The 18,923-nt window shown below is 37.3% G+C and overlaps 1 long non-coding RNA gene across 2 annotated transcripts in view; it reads right to left on the bottom strand.

Moving 5' to 3' along the window:
• Nucleotides 1–2,747: 2,747 nt before the first annotated feature.
• The window catches only part of LOC140527869 (uncharacterized), a 68,011-nt gene continuing 51,835 nt past the window's right edge, over nt 2,748–18,923 (bottom strand). For both annotated transcript variants that reach the window (XR_011974957.1, XR_011974956.1), the window contains exon 3: nt 2,748–4,275. This is a non-coding gene — a long non-coding RNA (uncharacterized lncRNA). The remainder of the gene's footprint in view (nt 4,276–18,923) is intronic.

Below are 18,923 nucleotides of genomic sequence, written 5' to 3'. Positions count from 1 at the left end.
TGCATCTCTTGATTCACTCATAAAATATGACTTCTTAAGGCAGATTATTAGTGACAGTTGGTAAGAACTTCCTAAATCCTGAAATCAATGTTGTCTCCCATAATGCCTCTCTCCCTATTCTTCTGTCCTCCAAAGGCATCCCTATTGGTTTGTTGATGTCTATACTTTATTGATCAGATACAATTTCATTATTCAAGTCATTAGTAAATATTTTAAAAATCAAGCTGAAGTCATCTTCTCATCATCTCTTCTTCCCTAAGTTAATACTGTACTGTCTCTACAAAGACAGTTCCAGCTAGTTGATTCTCTATTTAACTGTAAAGTTTAAAACCACATATAAATATGAGTTGATATAGTACGACCTAGTAGACAGAGTACTGACTTTAGAATCAGGAAAACCTGAGTTTTTAATACTACCCCTAGCTTATTCTACTTATGTGATCATGGACAAGTCACTCACATTCTTAGAGTCCCAGGAAACTCTCTAAAACCATACAACATTGAAGAGTTGCTGATCTGCTTCAGTGTAGAGAATTTCCACACTATGAGTTCCCTTCATGGATGAAATCAGAAGTCTGACCCTCTATTCCCTCCCCATCCTCCTACCCTCAAAAAAATGTGAGCTATTATTACTCAGCTAGAGCAAAGACCAAATTTCTTATTTGCCTTCTTTCCATAACCCTGACATGTTTCTCATCTTGCTAGCATAGGATGCACATACTGTATCTTCTGTTTCTCAGGTAAGAAACTGACTCATCCATATCCTGGTGATTCACACTCTCCATCAGTCAGTAATTCCTACAATCTTATCTGCATACAAACATCTTCCTTATCTCTGTCGCAGTTATGAAGGTCTTCCATCCTCTTCTTTTTATTTCTTATGCTTCATTTCTTAGAGATCTCATTATTTTTCATAACTTCAACCGTCTCAATGTGGGATAGGAGATAGGAATAGAAACTGAATCTGTGACATCACCAATGTACAGAACTCCTACATGAGAAAACCACCCCTACCAGCAAAGATTGGCACCCTCTTTGAAAGTCTTAGAGAGTTGTCTTGAGCAAAAGAGGTTAAGTGATTTTTCTAAGATTATATAGCCAGTATGTTTCAAAAGTAAGACTTGAATTAAGGTCTTCCTGGCTCCAAGACCAGCTCTTTATCCATTGTACCACAGTGCTTCTCATCATTCAGTTGATGACTCTCTCATATATATCACCAGTTCTGACTACTTTCCCAAAATGTAGATTCACATCTCTATCTGCTTCCTGTACATTTTCATTAGATACTATATGTTAACCTCAAACTCAACATTTCTAAACCAAAATAATGTTCCTCCTCCTCTTTCCAAAAAACCTAACTCTTACTTAGTTCTTTATTACATTTTTCTATTAACTTCCTAATCTCAAACATTCAGAATTCTGTAGCCATTTTTTATTCTTACCTCTTCATAGGATCTGACAGCTATCCACTCACAAAATCTTGCTAATTTTTTGTTTGCAATCTCTTTCATACACATCCTTTCCCTTTCCCTTTCTCCCACCAACACCTTAATTGAGGCTTTCATTCATGGCTAGTTCAATTTACACTTGTGTAGAAGGAGTTTGGATTGTCCCCCTTTATATGGTACTGGGATTCTTCTAGTGAGACATGTGCTCTAGTCCCTTCCTAAAGGTCAAATATGACCAAGGACTGGATCAGTTTTTTGGTCTCCATCATGGAGGTGAGGGTGTAATGCTAAAGAACATTACTAACTGATCCAGGAAGAGTTGGCCCCCACTCTATGCGTCATGAAGAGGGAACAGAAATAATTACAGTGAAAAAAATATGACTTCCTATTTTTTTGAAACATATCCAATGTCATTCCTTCCTTGGCCTTTCAGCAAGAGAGTAAAGATTTCTCTGACATTCACCCTCCCCACTGGTAGCTTGATAACTGCACAGAACAAGAGGAAAAACACTTTTCTAGGTGAGATTGAGACAGATCCTCAATTCCCTTTTCTATAGAAAATTGGGACTTTGAGTTGGTGCTCAAAAAGCACAGATAATGAAGTCTTACTTTTTGTGAGAGTATAATAAAAGTGATCAGTAATATATTATGTTTTAAGTAATATGAATGGATACTTATAATTTTTTGTGTTTTCACAATGTCTTTTGTGGTACTATAAACAGCTGTCCTATATCTGATATTTACTATTTTGCACTTTGAATATCTTTGTAGAAGGGAACTTCTTAATCTTTTTGGGGGGTCATTAGACATTAGCCATACCTAAGCTTTCTGAAGGATATTTTCTCCAGAGTTTTGCTATGGAGTTGGGGCATAATGACCCATAACTTGCAACTTAAGGTATATAGAAGCACAAATGTATGTATTCTGTGTATATATACATATAAAGAGAGATGTAGAGATATATACATATAGATATATATCTTCTCTTTGGGGTCAAGTGTCCCAGGATTGATCTTGGTCCACATGAATCCAGAGCTAGAGCCCTTTTTGGACAGAGACACTTCCATAGGCTACAGTTAACATCTGTACTACTGCTTTAACTTCCTAACTAATCCCTCTGCCTTTGATTTCTCTTCCTGGTAATCTGTCCTTTACAGCACAATCCAATTAATCTTCCAACAGTTATTTAACTGAACTTCTTCCCTCTTCCAGATTAAAAAAAAAATTCCGTGGTGAATTCCAAACTTCTTAGTTTGGCACAAAACGAATTCCTTGATCTGAAGAATCTCTACCATTTGAGAAGAAGTGTTGCATAGTAGATAGATTGCTGGATTAGGTCTCAGGAATACCTGTGGTCAAAATCTGCTTCAAATTCATACTAGCTGTGTGACCCTGGGTAAATCATTTAACTTCCCTGAGCCTCATTTTCCTTGACTGTCAAATGGAGAGGACAAAAATATCAGCCTCACTGGGTTGTTGTGAGTATCATATGAAATAACATACATACCTAAAGAAATTCGCAAACCTCACATTATTAGTGAAATCTGAGCAATTGTTATGATCAATTTTTTAAGCCAAATCTTCTAACACTTCCCCACGTGAACCCTCTATTCCGCTCTGACTAGTCCATTTGTAGTTCCTTGGATATCCCTCACACTTTTCTGCTCTTATACTTTTTGTTCATAGCATATACTGTATCTGGACTATTTCTCTGCCTCAGTCTGCACCCGCTAAAATCTTCCCCATCCTTCAAAACTCAGCTCAAAGTGCCACCTCCTACAGGAAGTTTTATCTGATCACTCAAGCAGTAAAAAATGTCTTCTGCCTCTAAACTACTATAGTTTTTACTTACACTGCTCATATGACCCTTAGCATATTCCTATTCTTGAGATTATTTACTGAAGTCAATAAACATTTATTAAGTGTTTATTAAGTTTCAAGCACTATATAGGAGTTAGCTCCCCTAGAAAACAGACTGTGTCAGAGACAGAACCTATCACAAACCCTTGCACCCAGTAAGTACTTATTAAATATTCAATAGATTAATCAAGGAATAATAAATAAGCATGGGATTATATGAAAGCATATCACATATGTCTAATACATCATAGAGGAGCTGATGAAGGTTAATATTTTTAGTTGTTTATCCATTGAATGGTTAAAACTTTCCTGATTCCCTTTAATGCTATTGCCATTCCTCTGCTAATTATCTCCAATTTATCTTGTATCTATCTTCTTTGTACACAGTTGTTTGCATGTGGCCACCCCCTATTACCTGGGAGTTCCTTGAAAGCAGACTATCTTTTTGCCTTTCTTTGTATCCCCAGTATTTAGCACAGAGCCTGGAATATAGTAGGTGCTTAATAAATGCTATTGAGTGGCTGAATGTAGATAAGTTTGGATCATTTTACTATGTTAGACTTAAGGAGTTGGCTAAAATATAATTGTGATGAATATTGAGGATTTTTCATATGAATCTTTTGTCCTACTTTATCTTATTTCAATACTATTATTTTTAAAATGCACAACTTCATGAATACACATACTTCCTTCATCAGTGCCGATCACTTAGGAATTGAGTTTTAAGAAGTCCTGCAGTTGAGAAATTCATCATGGTGTGGCCAACCAGTTGAAGAGCCTCTCAGAGTGTACCTAGGCTGAGCTTCAAATGACAGGAATGCCTTCTGTCCTGAGGCCAGTGCTTTAAGCCTTTCAAGTTTGGATAGAACCTGCCAAAGCATGCCCTCTGCTGGCATTGCTTTCAGGAAATCTGGGTCCCCTCCATGTGATGATCAAGCAGCAGGTTAGGACTTCAGTCCAAGTCCATCTGAAATACAAACATTTGGATCTGAACAAACAAGAATTTGAAATTAAAATTTGGCAACACTGATGATTGTCCATGGGGTCTTAGGATTAAGGAAAAGGAATGTTACCGGAATATCTTGTTGTTCTATCAGGCAATGGTACCTTTACCTGGCTCTTTTGCCTGGGCTGAAGCCTATCTGGTAAAATGGAGTAGTGTGCATTGAAAATGCTATTTAGTAAAATATGAGATATCTTGAGATCTTATTTGATTTAAGCCTTAGACTAATGGCCCTTGAACTTTGTGTGATGGACTCTTGAAAGTTTTGTTGAAGTCTATGAACCACTTCTCATAATAATATTTTTAAATAGTGGAAGAAAATGCTATATTTCAGGTAGAGGCCAGGGAAAATAAAGATGAATTATACCCATCAACATTTATGTGTCCCCTAAAATTGATGACTTTGAAGATCTGTGGACCCCAGGTTAAGAATCTAGGGCGAGACCATTAGACCACCTCAAATGTAGCCTTGTGTTACATGGTCAAATCTAGTTCACCTACTCCAGGATTTCTTAGATTGTTTTTGGTTTGGGGGGTTTTTTGTATCACGCACCCTTTGGCAGTAAGTCTAGGGAATTCCTTCTCAGAAGCATGTCTTTAAATAAATAAAATACAATACATATGATTATAAAGCAAAACAATTATATTAAAATAAAGATGTACATTTCCCCCTCTATACAAGTTTACAGATTGCATCCCTCAAATTCTATCTACTGACACATTGGGTTGGTAGGTGGGGGCAGTCTCTGGATTCAATGTTAAAAACCTCTGTTTTAGAGACATGAAACCAGAGAAAATTCATACACTTTCTTTTCCACCACTGTCCTCTCCTAAATCCCCACCTCTACCCTAGTCAACATACCTATATGCATCTCTACCCCTCATTCCTACTGTATAAATTTGGAAACCAAGACTAGTAAGTTCTGTGCATGTGAAACAGACAGTCTATGACATAGTCAGATAATCTACTTTGTCCATTTTTTATAAAATCAGTTCACCCATAGTGTTGCCTTATAGCATTGTAGGAGAAAATAGACTAGAAAGGAGTCAAGAGCCCTTGGTTCTAGTCTCAGCTCTGTCACCATCTTGGGGTGTAGTCTAGGTCAAGTCCCTCTATCCCTATCTGTGCTTTTGTTTTTCATCTGCAAAATAGAGACAATAATCCATGCACTTCCTACCCAAATAATATGAAAGTGTTTTGAGAAGTATAAAGTACTAAACAAATGCAAAACATGGTTACGTTATTGTAAATTTAGCCTAAACGACTTCACCAAGGAGAGTTGGCAGGGGCAAAAATAGAATTACTTTTCTCATATTCATTCTCCTTTGCCTTGGCAATGATATTTGAATTAAACAAGGTGAGCATTAGTGCTTTCAACTCACCAGACTATGAATGCCAGTATTAGGCAAGCATCCATTGTTCATGTTAGAAAAATGAAAAGCTCATCCATACTTAATCTTCAGGAGCTCCATCCCATGGGCGTTGGTCTACTGGGAAGCTCACTTGGTCAGAAGACAGGCTAGAAACATGGTGATCTGTCTTGTTAGACTTTCTACTGGAATACAAAGAGAGCTGCCACTCCCAGACAACTTTGTTGCCTTTGTGCCCAGCACACAAGTAGGACAAAGAGGACGCCTTGAAATACTGGTTGGTGGATTTTTCTGCAAGACCCACCTCAGTGTTGACACATTAGCTCCATGGCACAGAAGTGCCAAATTCCAAGAAATTTTAGTCTGACCATATTCCTGAGAACTGTTTTGTAAGGATTTGAAACTGAACTTATTGAATTGGAAAAGAGATCTGAATAACTGGAAGTATTCTTTTGCTAGACTGGATATTAGTAGACTTAATAGATTTAATAATTGACTAATACTGGACCTAATAACTTTCCCCCATTCTTGCCCACCTTCATTATGAATCAGTTCAGGTGATGTTGTGGTTTGTGTTGATTAAGAGTTTAGTGTATTTGTTGGAGTGGTCAGAAATGCTTAGTAGTTGTCACCGTTCAACTCAGGAATCTAAAAAAGACTATAGAGGTCACCTAGTCAAATATGACTCAGTTTATAGGTATGAGGTCCAAGGAAGTGAGGTGACTTTCCCAAGGTCACATAAATAATATATACCAGAGTTGAAATTCAAATTCATGTTCTCTGACTTCAAATCCTGAACTTTCCCCCTGAACTATACTGATTCTCTGTTGCTATTTATTAGTATTACCATACAGGTGGTGACTCATTAGAGGAAAATGTAACTATTGAACCTCAATAATATCAGAAAAGATTAGGATGTATGTAAGGCTTTTGTTTTGTTTTGTTTTTGAAAAAAAAAAAGAGTGGCAGAGTCAAGGTGGTAGAGAAGAAGGATGGATCTGCTATAACTCTCCCCCTAAAGCCCATAAAATACCTGTAAAAATGACTCTAAACAAATTCTAGAGCAGCAGAAGCCACAAAACAACAGAGTGAAAGATTTCCAGCTCAAGATACCCTGGGAGGCCAACAGGAAAAGTCTATCGCACCTGGCTGAGAGCAGAATTAGCCCAATGGAAAAGGAAGTTCAAAAGCTCACTGAAGAAGATAGTTCTTTAAAAATTAGAATGGAGCAGATGGAAGCTAATGACTTTATGATAAACCAAGAAATTACAGAATAAAACCAAAAGAATGAAAAAGTAGAAGACAATGTGAAATATCTCATTGGAAAAACAACTGACCTGGAAAATAGATCCAGGAGAGACAATTTAAAAATCATGGGGCTACCTGAAAGCCGTGATGAAAAAAATAACCTAGACATCATCTTTCATGAAATTTTCAAGAAAAATTACCCTGATATCCTAGAACCAGAGGGTAAAATAAATATTGAAAGAAACCACCAATCACCTCCTGAAAGAGATCCAAAAAGAAAGACTCCAAGGAATATTGTAGCCAAATTCCAGAGTTCATAGGTTAAGGAGAAAATATTGAAAGCAATCAGAAAGAAACAATTCAAGTATTGTGGAAATACAATCAGGATAACACAAGATCTAGCAGCTTCTACATTAAGGGATTGAAGAGTTTAAAATATGATATGCCAGAAGTCAAAGGAGGTAGGATTAAAACCAAGAATCACCTACTCAGTGAAACTGAGTATAATACTTCAAGGGGAAAAAATGGGCATTCAATGAAATAGAGGACTTTCAAGCATTCTTGATGAAAAGGCCAGAGCTGAAAAGAAAATTTGACTGTCAAACACAAGAATCAAGGGAAGCATGAAAAGAAAAACAAGAAAGAGAAATCATAAAGGATTTACTAAAGTTGAACTGCTTACATTCCTACCTGGAAAGACGATATCTGTAACTCTTGAGACTTTTCTCAGTATTTGGGTAGTTGGAGGGATTATATACACATAGACAGAGGGTACAGGGTGAATTGAATAGGAAGGGGTGATAGCTAAAAAAATAAAATTAAGGGGTGAGAGAGGAATATATTGGAAGAAGAAAGGGAGAAATGGAAAAGGGCAAATTTTTTTTCAATGAAGGGGGAAAGAAGGGAGGTGAGAGCAAAAAAGGGAAGATTACTCTCATCTCGTTTGGCTTAAGGAGGGAAAAACATGTACACTCAATTTGGTATGAAAATCTATCTTACACTACAGAAAAGTAGGGGAGAAGGGGAGAAGTGTGCAGTGGGGAGAATGATAGAAGGGAGGGAAATGGGAGGAAGGAGTAACTAGAAGTAAACACTTTGGGGAAGGGACAAGCACAAAAGAGAAAATAGAAGAAATGGGGGGCAGGATAGGATGCAGGAAAATGTGGTTAGTCTTTCACAATATGACTATTATGGAAGTCTTTTGTATAACTGCACATGTATAGCCTATATTGAATTGCTTGGGTTCACAGTGGGGACATGCGGGGAGGGAGAAAGGGATAGAAGTTGGAACTCAAAGATTTAGGAACAAATGTTGAGAATTGTTTTTGCATGCAACTGGGAAATAAGAAATACAGTTAATAGAGTATAGAAATCTATCTTGCCCTACAAGAAAAGAGAGATATGGATAAGGGAGGGAAGGGGTGTGGTAGAAAAGAGGGCATATTGGGGGAAGGGGTAAGCACTGTGTCTTGGGGCAGGGGAAGGGGAGAGATGGGGAGAAAATTTGGAATTCAAAATCTTGTGGAAATGAATGTTGAAAACTAAATTTTTTTTAGAAGTTCAAAAACCTTTGTGGAATTTGCTAGTTTGAAGGTGGGTCTTTCTTAGATTTGCCCCCTATATTAAAATAAATCACAACCAAAAGGCAAATTTTGGCAGGATTGGTGTCATTTCCTCATTATGAACCAAAGGACACTGGGAAGCAGTGCTTTCACAGAGGATGGATTCTGCTTCAGAATTGTGGGATTTCCAGATGGCCAAACAAATGCAATGAGAGAGAAAATATTTTTAGAACTATCAGTGGGACTGTTATGTGCTGTTCTCTATATGTGAGTTTGAAATCTAATGGCAAGAAAACAGATGGTGCCATTATGTGTGATCCACATAAGATGTAGGCATTGCTGTGACTAGTCAATCAGATTCTTGCTTTGGTGATACTCGTGAAAACAGATGACATTATTTCTCTAGGTGATATCTAGGCCTGGCTGCCTATACACATCTGTGAGGAATAAAGAAATAAAGCTCACTAAATATTCATAATATTAGAGAAATCTTTCAGAAATATAGTTATTCCCTGGGATTCCAGATTTATCTGCATTTTAAATGATGATAAACAAGAATTCAAGTTAAATTTCCTTAAAACCATTGTCATAATTGTTAAAGACATTTCTAAGGGAAAACTAGGTGATAGAGTAAAACCCTTGAATTGGCAGGACCTGAGTTCAAATTTGGCCTCAGACACTTAATACCAGTAAGACCTTGGCAAATCACTTAACCCTGTTTGCCTTAATTCCTCATGTGTAAAATGAGCTGAAGAAGGAAACCTCAAATCACTCCATGATCTTTTTCAAGAAACCGCCAAATGAGGTTGAGAACCAGAAATGATTGAAATGACTCAGCAACAACAACAAAGGTATTTCTGGTAAAGATTTTGAGGAAGAAAAACTGGATTCATTCCTTTCCAAAAAATAATCTGATACGAAAGCAATAATTCTGATGTAAAGAGAATAACTTTTTATTATGGTGGTAAGATAAGTCCTATAATGCAATTTCTCAAATGTTTCCCTACCAAATTAGTGCTTTTCCCCCCTGACTCACTTAAGAAACCAGATGCATTAGAAAACTTGAAGAGGCAACTGTGGAATCCAGTCTTCTAGGTGTCTCATGCTTGCTCTCTTGAGCTTTCATCCTATGCTCATAAAATGCTCACTAAAGGATTTGTACTTGCTGCCAGGAAGAAGCAACAATACATCAAGTCTGAAGGAAAGTACATTTTTACTTTTTGTACTTGGGTGCAATGTCGGTTTTCTTTGTAAATGCAGTACGATAAGCAAATTATTTAGTAACCAAAAAAGTGTGGTAAAAAATGGTGAAGATGGTGAGACTGAGAAATGAGAAAGAAGCTTGAATGAGAAAGATGATTCATTAGAGAGATAGGAAGAAAAGCAGCAGCCTAAAACTTTTGGTGCCAAGGGAGGAGAAAGTATACAGTAAAGGGGAATGATGACAGTGTCAAAATCATCAAAGAACTTGAAGAAGATGAAGACTAAAAATGGTAACTGGATTTGGCAAATATGTTCAATGGTGATCTTTGAGAGATTAGTTTCAGTAGAATGATGAGTATAGAAACCATATTGTTAAGCGTTGGTGAGACAAGAAAATGAGAAAGTGCAGATACTAGGCTTAAACTTTTCAGGAAGCTTATCTATGAAAGTATTGAGAGAGATAATTTGGTAACTAGATAAACTTGAAAGATTAAGGATACCTGAACACCTTATGGGTCAATAGGAAGGAAGAAATGGAAAGGAAGAGATAGATTAAAGATTCATGAGAACAAAAATAAATAAATAAATAGCTGTCAATCTGGGTAGGCATAGGTGTGATTAGAATAAGTATTAAGATACTTCAGGAGCTAGCACAGACATGCTGCTTTCACTCATAGTAAAGAGACCAGGTGACTAGTATTGCCAAGCTAGTCTAAAGGTTAGATAGGATTGGCATGTGTTCTAAGAAGAACCTAAACAGTAGGATACCACTTGCATACCACTAATTAGCTGATGCTTTAGAATGTAGAATTTAGGCAGCTTTGATGTACGCCAGAAGGTAGAGATGAGGAAGAGTATATTCTAGGGTTGAGGGACAGCCAGCGAAAATGCAGAAATATGGGAGAGCTGTAATCAACAGAGAAGCAGCCAGCAGATAGGGAAAATCTGAAGATTAGAGAGAGAGAGGGGATGAAAGAGGGAAGAATGAATATTGAAGGAGATGGGACAGATGTGAAGTCCTTTTTACATAAGCAAATAAGAAGCCACATAAACAATCTGAAACTTTGCCTTAAATCAATCAAGCGCCAAGAAAAGTTTCAATACTTGTAAAGAAAAGATCCAAACCAGGCTCCAAGCTCCAGGAAAAGCTAGCCCAAACCTACAGGGCAGGCTCACAGGAGCTATTCCTCCTAACGTGCCTTCCATATCTGTCTAAAATACCATCAAAGAATTCCTGAACTTGGAAGGGATATTGATCAATTACAATTGACATTTAAAAATCAAGTGGTCATCCAGGTTCTACCTGGAGACTTTCAGGGAAGGGAACCCACAACTTCTCAAGGCAACTCCTTATCGCATCCATTGATAACTCCAATTTTTGGAAAGTTATTCTTGACACGAAGTCTAAATTTTCTCTGCAACTACCACCTATTGTCCTTCCTCTTAGAAGGATAACTCTTGGGAAGAGAAGCAGAAAGCTAATCCTTTTTCCATATGATAGCCTTTCAAAAGTAGCTATTATGTCCCTCTCAAGTATTCTTTTCTCAAAATTAAACACCCCAAGTTCCTTCAGTATATATTCATATGACAGGGACTCAAGACTCTTACCCAGAGTTGTGTTGAATTCTGGAACCTGTTTACAAGAACTGATTTATAAACTTTCATGGTGAACATTTTATACCTAGGAAATTAGAACATGCTACAAACTGGGGATGGATTTAATGTTTTGTTGATTGCCCAGTCTTAATACAGTGGTGAATAAAATGTTAAAAAAGAAAAAGAAATTATAAGGTCTTGGATTAAGGGATATGAGGATTACCTTTTTAGGGACTTCAGATTGTTTTGCCTAAAAGGATTATCCATATCTATGGTAATGCTGTCCTGCTTTTTTGTTTCTCTAACTGAAATGATACATAAGCCACCCCATTGGACTTCACATTTCGAGGATCACAAATGTTTTTCTGAGTTGATTGGATGTATCAGAGAGAACATCACATTATTCTTTATACTTTTCCTGTGTAAAATATATAGTGAAGATAAAGCCTATTGTATAACCCTGGAATCTAAAACTTCATTGTAAATCTCAGCCTTTCAAAAATCAATGATGTTTGTTCCAAGTTCATCCAGAATTCAAGCTTAGGATCTTGCTAGTAATGGAGTCTAGAAATACATGTATTTGATTCTCAAAGGCAAGTTGTATACGGTTCCTGTGGAAAATGGTAATGAGGGTAGTTCGCTGAAAACTTGTAGCATTTCTTTAATGTTCAAAAAGTTGAGTAAAGACCTGTACTCTCAAATATATTATACTCCTTATATTCCTCTCCTGGTTAGATAGAAAGAAAAAGAAAGAAAGAGAAGTAGAGACAGACAGAGAGAGAGAGATTTATTAAGCACTTGTCAGGCATTATCCTAAGTCCTGGAGATATAAATATATCCAAACAAGAGAGTCCCTACTCTCAATATATGTTCTAATAAGGGAAGACAAAACGTAGAAGAGAGTTAGTGGAACAAAGAAGGAATTAGAATGGGAAGGGGAGGGGAATATTGGGGAAAAAATACCTGCCTAGGCACAAGGGAGAAAGGAAACATGGATTTGTTAAGTGCCCATGTGTGGCACTGTGCTAAACCCTTTACAAATATCTCATTTTATCCTCACAACAACCTTGGAAGGTAAATATTATTTATGTCCCCATTTTATAGTTGAGGAAATGAGGCGAACATAGGTAAGTACCTTGTCCAGGGTCACACCAGCTAGTAAGTATCTGAGATCAGATTGAGCTGAGTTCTTTCTGAGTCTAGGCTCAGAACACTTGGCTATATTGGCAGGGGTGGGGAAGAGAAGTCAGGAGTCTAGTGGCAAGTGAGGTGAATACATGACTGTGGGCTTCTCTAAAATGAGGGCAGTTACTAATCAGGAAAGTAAGAATTCAGGACAGAGATTTCTCCAGGGTGGTAAGACAACTGGAAAGGGGAAAAAGTCTGGTGATTGAGTCAAGGTAAGAGTGATCTCAATAGGTCTTCCAGGGAGTCCTGGAGAAATGCAGCATGGTGCATTGGAAAGGATATTGGATTTGGAGTCAGAGAAAACAATTCAATTCATGGCTGCGTCACTCAGTCCACTGGGTGATCATGATTAAGCTTCTTTCACCTTTTTGGGCTGCAATCTGTCATCTGTGAAATAAGCATATTGGGCTAGATATTCTGTAAGCATCACTGCAAGCCATGTCATCAAATGTTTCACAGGGCTGCCCTATCAGTAGAAGGAAAATGGAGAAGACCATTGAAATGTTGCCACCATCTCTGGTCTTCCATGGTTTTGTACAGTGCTTTACTTGAAGGAACAAAAAACCTTAGAATCAGCGAGCCTGACTGTCATCCACAAGCTCTATGACTTTGGACATGTCACAATTTTCTCTGTCTCAGTTTCCTCATTTGTAAGATAAAGGATCATCATCATAATACTTGTACCACCCACCTAAAAGGATTGTGGTAAGGATAAAAAGTGGTTGGAGTTATAAAGTGTTTTGTAACCATAACATTCTAGGTAAATGAAGCTATATTATTAGGGTGCGGTGAAATATACTGTGGAAATGGGGAAGCATGATTGTGCATACACTGGCACACTGTTCAAGAAAGCAGGAGGGCAGAGGCAGTATAGGAGTCATCGTGATCCTGGAGCTCCTCTACCTTGGTAAACCACTCCTGTTTACATATAGAGTCCTTAACTTGATCTAAGTGCATTTTCTGGCACAAGCTTCTAGGAAGTTCTCTTGCTTGGGTCATGAAAAACAGCAAGCCACTATTATTAAGTCCCTTGCTTTGCTGCCAGTAGTTTAAGGGTCTTTCCTCAATCAGCAGGAAGCGTTTGTGAATTGCTTTTCCAGTAACAGTGATGGACTGCTCTAAGCCATCCACACTCTCAAGCCTGTTCCCTCTGTGAAAAATAGTACTCTTTGTAAAATCATTGGCCAAGGATAGTGAAACAATCTAAAATAGAGTCATATCACAAAGATGTTTTGTTATAAAGAAAAATGAAGATACATTTAATATTTTCAAGTGGGAGCAGCCTGTGTTACATCAGCACTTAAATCTACTAAAAATAAAACAATTGGGTTCTGCATTTCTGGAGCTGAAAATGTAATTCTATAATTTTAACAAAATAAAATGAACACTGGGTGTTTTTAATTTTAAAACTGCTCAGAGGAAACATTCCTACCATCTGTACAAATAGAAACCATTTCAAGGCTGAGTTTCAGAGGTGAGGAGAGGTTTACAACCAGGCAGTAAAACCATATAAGTGAAGAGGAACCCATGAAACACTACTGGACCTTTAAGGATTGCAGCCTAGCAAAGACAAAGTTAAGGGGACTAGGGTGGAAACTAGGTAGTTGCTTCCAAAGAAAACATGATTCTTATTATTGATAAAACATTCTTCACCTGACTATATTTTTCGGGAAATACTGCTGCTCATGTGGGGAAAAAAAATGCCAACTCGATGTTTAGTCATCATATAAGCAACTGAGATAGGCAAAACAAATTCAGGTGATGTCAAACCCACCAATGTTGACTTTGCTTGTCTGCTGATGAAACTGGTGTCAACGGATATCATTTCTACCTTACCAATTCCTCTGTAGCACCTAAGCAGAAAGATTCCAAGATTGCCCTGTAGCAGTCATTGGATAATATTGAGTGTGACCACCTCCCCCCACGTCAGGAAGCTCTTAGCAAAATACATTCTTGTGAAATAAAATCACCCTGGGTTGATGTCTATCATCTGGCTACATTAGGCCCACTTTGTATAGAAAGGGGCATTGGGTTTAAATCATAAAACTTAATTTGAATCCTGACTCTGACATATACTGTTATGGAGCCTAGAATGAATCATTTTGTCGCTCTCAGTCTCAATTTCTTAATCTGTTAAATGGAAAATAATGCTTTGCACTAGTTGCATTCCATGATTGTTGTGAAGGTAAGTCCTTTATGAATCTTTAAGTATGTTATCAGTGGGAGAGGGGAGGCTCTAATACTGTAGATTTAAATCGTCCATTATATCCTTGTCTCCATGAGGTATAACTGTTGATTATTCTCAGCCCACTTAGGAAAAGATTATCCAGGGAACAAAGAGGACACATTTAGGACAATCCAGCAGACTTATATGCACACATTTAATATGTGTGCCTATTTATATAGTGTGTATATTTATATAGTTTACAAAGTACTTCCATCAAAGTACTTCCCTATGACACAGTGAATGTGTTTTACAGACAAGGAAAATGAGGAGCAGAAAGGTAACCTGTTGATAAAAATAGCTGACATTCATAGACTACTTTAAAGCTTACAAGGACTTTTATGTGCATTGGCCCATTTGATTCTCACAGCAATCCTGTTGGGCAGGTGATGTAATGCCCATTTTAGACATAAGGAAATAAGCACGGAAAAGTTAAGTGTTTTGTTCGTGGTCCCATGATAGTTTATAGCTAGTAGTGTTAGAGATGGGATTGGTACGTGAGTTTTTGCTGACTCTATATGAGGTATACAGTGGTATACAGGTATACAATGCATGCCTTCTCTATTACACTACAATGCCTTTTCAGAGCTAGTTTGTCCAAGGTCACATGGCTGATTGTAAAAGCTGGGACTTGAACTCAGGTCTACTGCCTCCAAATCCAACACTTTTCTCACACTCCACTATGTGGGGTTGCCTCTCATTTGCCAGACCAAAACCATGATCAGAGTTTCCATGAGCTTTTGCAATGAGGAATAATCAGTCACCTGACTTAGTGAAATTACATGATGGATTTTTTTTACATGAGAAAAAGCTACCTAAATAATCATAGGATACTATACTTAATATTTGCCTATTCTTTCTTAAACTAGCCATAGGAAAATCTTTCTGCATTTCTTAAGTTGCAACAAGTGTGAGATAGAAACAGACTGAGCAGTTGCAACTATATAAACCTTCTAACCTGTGGATCGGAATGGAGAAAAGGACAACAGTACTAACTGTGTGTGCTGACTTAAAATGGCAGAGGTTAAAAAAATTCTTTCTAACTTTGTGTGTCATTTGTTTATTTTGTTGTACTTCTGTCTCAAGTGGTGATTCATAAGAACTTCACAGAAATAGGGTGTGATTACAATACATGGACTGGGTTAAATCTTGTCCAATCGCCTCAGCGATTTTTAAACCCAGTATTGCTACCACTAAAAAAAAAAGGCTAAACATATGACAACCTCAATCCCCCTAGATTAACTGTCCTTGTTCATTAATTTTGACGGCATTAAATGCCAGTGGTCTCTCTACCCTGCCCTTCACCCTTACCCCCCATTGAAGTAAGCAATCTCAAGCCCAAATGACAAAGTTTGGGGGGATTTCTATTTACAATAATTTATATTCTTTGGTCTGGTGGCTTTGTATTGCTGAGCTTAATGACTGTTTCTATTTAATTTTCAGATGCTTAATTACAATGGAACACTTCAACACCATTAAATTAAAACAAGCTACTGGCTTGTTCTTGCTTGTGGCCTGGCAAACTTCCAAATGACGTTTAGAGCCATCTCAGATGCTTAATTCATACCACACATTTGGCTAACTTTGGAACAAAAAGGGAAAATGCCTTCCAAATAGGAGCATTTGAGTTAGGAACTCTTCCACAGGGGAGAGAATTGGGCCCAAGCATTTCATCTGCTACTAACAATTCCTTCATATTACGCACAGGCCATGGTACTCCTCAGGATACAATGATTTACCAATTCAGCATTAATAAGAACTACTTACATTACATTATGTGAAAACTAATGTAATTACATGTTTCTTGTAATCATGGCCTTCCTTTCCCTGCCATGGGATCGCTCCTATTATTTGCTTTTGGCAAATGTACTGAATTGCCTTTAATCAGCCACCTAGGGCTTGTAAAGCTAGCTTTTTCAGTCCTATGAAAACCTAAAACACAGGTACATTAGAATGCAGTTCAAGAAAACACAGTGTCTCTGAAAGATAATATTCCCTGGAAATGGATGTTAAGAGTTAGTATGCCTTTGCAACATCAGGCATACGGGTATTGTTTGCATCTGACAGTTTTTCTTTTAAGATTAATGGGCTTATGAAAACCTTGTGCGTTACTCTGCGAGGCAAGCTTGAAATCCATCAGCATTACCATCAGAATGACACAATGCTGGGAGAGCAAAGTAAAGCAAATGACAAACAGAATCTGGTTTTCAGAGGCCAGTGTGTGTTGAAGGGAAATGATCTGAAGCCAAATTTGGCATCCTTCCAGAAATTCCTCCTTCTCCACTATTGGCACTACCCAAAAAAAGGAAGGGAGAGGTTGAAATGGAAGGAGGTGGGGGCACCCAAGCTGAAGAGAGGGAGAGAAAAGAAGGAAAGAAACCATGATTAATTGAAAAAAGTCATATTTGGGCATTCTGACAAACAACGTCCATATATAAATCTCATGAAAAACTTTAAGTCATAGAAAACAAAACACTTTGTTATGGGAATAATGGAGTGTCCTCTGGGTCATTGAAGCAAGTCATTTGTTATGTCATCAGTGTAACATCCAGTTGGTAATGGCCAATTGGAATATATGTTTGGGCATCCTGTTGGGAGAAGAGGGAAGCAGGAGGAAGAGGGAACTTCAGGAGCTCCTTCACTCCTAATGCCCTTTTAAAGCAATTAAAAAAACAACAACAACAATATGTTTGGGGTGGGGTTTTTTTAGATTTTTTTAATTGTCTTTTGATATATTTTGTTTTTAGATAAATTTTATATTTGAATATATTCCAATTCTTATGCCTATCAAAAGACATTGCTTGTAACAGAGAAAAAGAGAAAAAGCTGTCCAAAAAACCCAATTAACATATCAACAATGTCTCATATGTAATATTTCACACTCCTAGATTCTTACTTCAAAGAAGTAAGGAAAGTATGGTTTATGAACACTTCTCCAGACAAAACAATCAAAATTCCATGGAATTAATGATTTTTTTCCTATTTAAGTTGTTTTATTTATTGCATAGATTTCCTGGTTCTGCTTAGCTCACTCTGTATTCAGTTCATGTTTTCCCATGCTTTTCTTAATTTTTCATAGTCATTATTTCTTAAGGGATAATTTTATTCATTCACATACTGCATTTTTTCAGCCATCCTTCAATTGAAGAGTATCTGCTTTGTTTCTAGTTCTTTGTTATTCAAAAAAAAAATGAGAAAATATTTAATAAGTCTAAAGTGCTATGATGGACCCTAGTGATATGAAAATAAAAATCCACATTCCCTAACTTTAAAGAACTTCAATGCAATTAGGGGTGAAGGTACTAACATATATACAGATAAGAAAATGCAAAACTTATGCAAGGTTTAACAATGAAGCACTTAACTGGGACTCATAGGGGTTAGCAACCTGAACTACTCCTGGTCTTGTACTCAGTTTGCTCCAACTTCATTCATGGAGTGCCCACCTCTAATTAGAGGCTCCTCTATTTTCGCAGTCATTTGCTCATTAAAATCCTAGGGATGATGCTAATTGTGATAAAAATTATGACCCATGTTTGGGTCTCTCCAAAGAGGAATGGACAATATGAATTTATTTCTATAGAGAATAATAAGCATGAGATTCGTAGCTCACATTAATAGAATGATTATAACAGAATCCAATAACTTAATTTATAACCATTGATACAGTCTACTGGGAGGGTGGTAATTAAGCCTTACTAAGAAATAAAAGTTTTTGCAAGACTGCTAATTAGCCATATTATATTTCCACTCCTCCAGATATTATCCTAACAACTCTACAAAACAGGCCAAACTTAGTCCTTCTGGCAACAACCACTCTCTTCAATGTGTACGTTTCACTTAATGCTGGTCTGACTCTGCCTTGCTACAACTTTTACCATTCTCACGTATACTTTTACCACCACACTGAGACGTTTGGTTTTTCAAAATTCACAAAATCTCCTAAAAGAAAGAAAACACAGATGAGGCAGATATCCAGGGGCCCCTGGTATATGCCTGCTTCCTCGAGTCCACAGGCTATGTGGTATCTTTTGGAGGGGGTCATTTTTCATTTGTGTCCAGCTTTTTGTGACTCCATTTGAGGTTTTCTTAGCAAATATTTTAGGGTGGTTTGCCATTTCTTTCTCAGTTCATTTTACAGATGAGAAAACTGAGGCAAAGTTAAGTGACTTACCCAGGGTCACATAGCTAGTACACGTCTGAGGCCGTATTTGAATTCA

This window comes from Notamacropus eugenii, chromosome 1 (assembly GCF_028372415.1).
Source record: "Notamacropus eugenii isolate mMacEug1 chromosome 1, mMacEug1.pri_v2, whole genome shotgun sequence".
NCBI lineage: Eukaryota > Metazoa > Chordata > Mammalia > Diprotodontia > Macropodidae > Notamacropus > Notamacropus eugenii.
This window is presented reverse-complemented; position numbering and strand designations above follow the sequence as displayed.